At 47.8% G+C, this 2,731-nt stretch overlaps 1 long non-coding RNA gene across 1 annotated transcript; it reads right to left on the reverse strand.

The window, feature by feature from the left end:
* Positions 1–1,323: 1,323 nt before the first annotated feature.
* LOC115337568 lies at positions 1,324–2,507 on the reverse strand. The gene is made up of 2 exons (XR_003922191.1): positions 1,746–2,507; positions 1,324–1,675 (listed from the first exon to the last, which is right to left on the reverse strand). It is a non-coding gene; the product is annotated as an uncharacterized LOC115337568 (long non-coding RNA).
* Positions 2,508–2,731: the final 224 nt, after the last annotated feature.

Genomic DNA, 2,731 nt, shown 5'->3' on the forward strand with positions numbered 1-2,731 from the left:
TTTTTCACAATTCCCTTACATCCCAATGATGTTGAAAAATTTGCATTTACAGTGCCCTCCATTAACAAATCAGAACCAGCCAAAAGGTATCATTGGGTGGTGTTACCACAAGACATGAAAAATTCACCTACACTATGTCAGATGTTTGTATCATGGACATTACAGTCTTTTCGAAGAAACAAGCCAGAATTGTTGATATATCATTATATGGATGATATATTGGTTACAGGAGAAAATATGGACATGAGTAAAACCTTAGCAGAGATCACTAAAGAATTGGAGCCTAAAGGTCTAAAAATAGCCCCAGAAAAAGTGCATTGTTCAAATCCGTGGAAATATTTAGGTTGGGTCATTACAGAAAGTGTGATACAGCCTCAGAAAATTGTGTTGAATTCCAAAATTTCAAATCTTACAGATGTTCAAAAACTGATGGGGGACATTCAATAGGTAAGACCCGTTGTGAGGATTACCAATGATGATTTAGAGCCCTTGATGCCATTGTTAGGGACAACAACAGGAGCAAATGATTATCAAAAACTATCATCTGAACAAAAAGATGCACTTGATAAGGTCATTGACAAAGTGGTTTCTAATAGTGTGCAAAGAAAAATAAACAACTTACCGTTACAATTCTTATTGATTATTACTTCTGTTGAATGAAAACACCTTATTGGGTTGATAGCTCAAATAACAAAACAGAAAATTGTTATTTTGGAATTGGTATTTTTGCCTTTTCAACCTAAAACTACTGTATATACTAAAATTGAACAACTAGCACATCTGATGATGAAAGATCGAAAAAGAGTTTTGGAAATTTCAGGACATGAACCTGAAACCATGCTTGTGCCCATTAAGGCAAGACTATTTAGACTGGCTAATAGCCACCTCAGAAATAATTCAAATTGCCTTAGCAGAATATCCAGGAAAAAAATCACAAATCATTATCCCTCATAAACTGTTACCATTGTTACAAAATCAAGAATTTGAAGAAGAACCAATCAGGTCAGAAACGCCTGTTGTTGGATTAACAGTATTTACAGACGCAGGAAGAAAATCAAAACGAGCTGCTGTAGCCTGGTATGAAAATGATCAGTGGCATCAACAGCTACTTTCAGGACATGCTGGGGATTCTTTGCAAACTTTAAAATTACGAGCAGTTTTGTGGGTCTTTCAACATTGGCTTGATACACCTGTCAATGTTGTGTCAGATTCCTTGTACGTGGTGGGAACCACCCAAAGATTAGAACGAACAATGATTAAGCAAGTAAAAAAAATCCTGTTTTACATATGTTGTTGATGCACTTACTGTTTTTGTTAAATCAGAGACAAAGTAAGTATTTTATTACTCACATTCGCAGTCATCAATTTCAGCATGGATTGTCTATTGGCAACAATATTGCAGACAATACGCATGAGCAGGAACTAGAATGTATACTTAAACCAAGCTATTTGGGCAATAAAGTAGCATCTGCTTGATCATATTGATTGTGTGCAGTGTCCGTGACTTCCGCATCGACAACCCACCAGTAGAGCCGGACCAGTACAGACCTGCCAGTACAGCCCCGCCAGTACAGCCTGACCGCTATGGACCTTGTGGTACAGCCTCGCCGGTTCGGCCAGACTGGTACAGACCCTCCAGTACGGACCCAATGGTACAGCCTCACCAGTACAGACCCTCCCGTACTGATCCTCCGGTTCAGCCTGACCAGTATGGACCCGCCAGTACCGACCCGCAGGTATAGCACGACCAGTACAGACCCTCCGGTACAGCCCCACCGGTACAGCCTGACCAGTACGGACCCTCTGGTACAGTCCCACCTGTACAGACCCCCCAGTACAACCCATCCCAGTACGGACCCTGCGGTACAGCCCCATCCCAGTACAGCCGTGCCCAAGGGATAGTGTCCTGCAGAGGGCCCTGTCCCTGTCCTCCAGTGCCACCAGCGATGGCACCAGTGCCACCATCCCCGACCCCAGACTGGAGCCAAAGGAGCAAGTGGAGAAGCAATTAAACCGAAATTAAAATTAAATGGAAATAAATTGCATTTAACTGGCAACTTCCCGGCAGCTCAGCTCAGGCCAAACCGCCACATCCCCGCCAAGGGCGGGCGGCTAATTAACACGTCTCGTTAATGACTGCTCATTTACTGCCAGCTGCCAGGGGATGGCACTGGGCCCCTGCGTCCCGCACGCACCCTCCGGCTTCACCCATCCCATGGATTTTGGGGGGTGCAGGGGGACACGTCGGGGCTGTCCCTGTCCCCCCTGCCCCGTGCAGGGACATTGCCGGGTGACAGCCGGTGGCACCGGCCAGCTGGGCCACGGCACTGCCACGCACGCCCTGAAGCCGTGGCAGCGGTGGGGACCCCCGGCCGGCACCCACCCAGCACGGGTGCCCGCTCCCCCCCCCGCCCCGAGCGGTGCCCACGGCCAGGTGGGCACTGTGGGGCTCGGGGGAGCTCAGCTCTGGGCTTGCTGAAGCTCAATAATTAGCCGTCGCTGTTAATTGGAAGTGGCAAAGTGGTTAATTACAGCACGAGGTTGCGGTGCACGAGCGGGTGTGCTGCGTGGCCGGGGTAACAGCGGTGTCCCGCCGCCCTGGGGACACGGCTGTGTGGTGCAAGCAAATTGGGGGGTATGTGCACACTCAGTGTGAGTGTGTGTGTGCAAAATATGGCGTGGGTGGGTGTGCCCGTGTGCACACCAGGGTCCTGGAGGGAGTGAGTGGGTG

Source organism: Aquila chrysaetos, unplaced genomic scaffold, assembly GCF_900496995.4.
Source record: "Aquila chrysaetos chrysaetos unplaced genomic scaffold, bAquChr1.4, whole genome shotgun sequence".
NCBI classification, from domain to species: Eukaryota; Metazoa; Chordata; class Aves; order Accipitriformes; family Accipitridae; genus Aquila; species Aquila chrysaetos.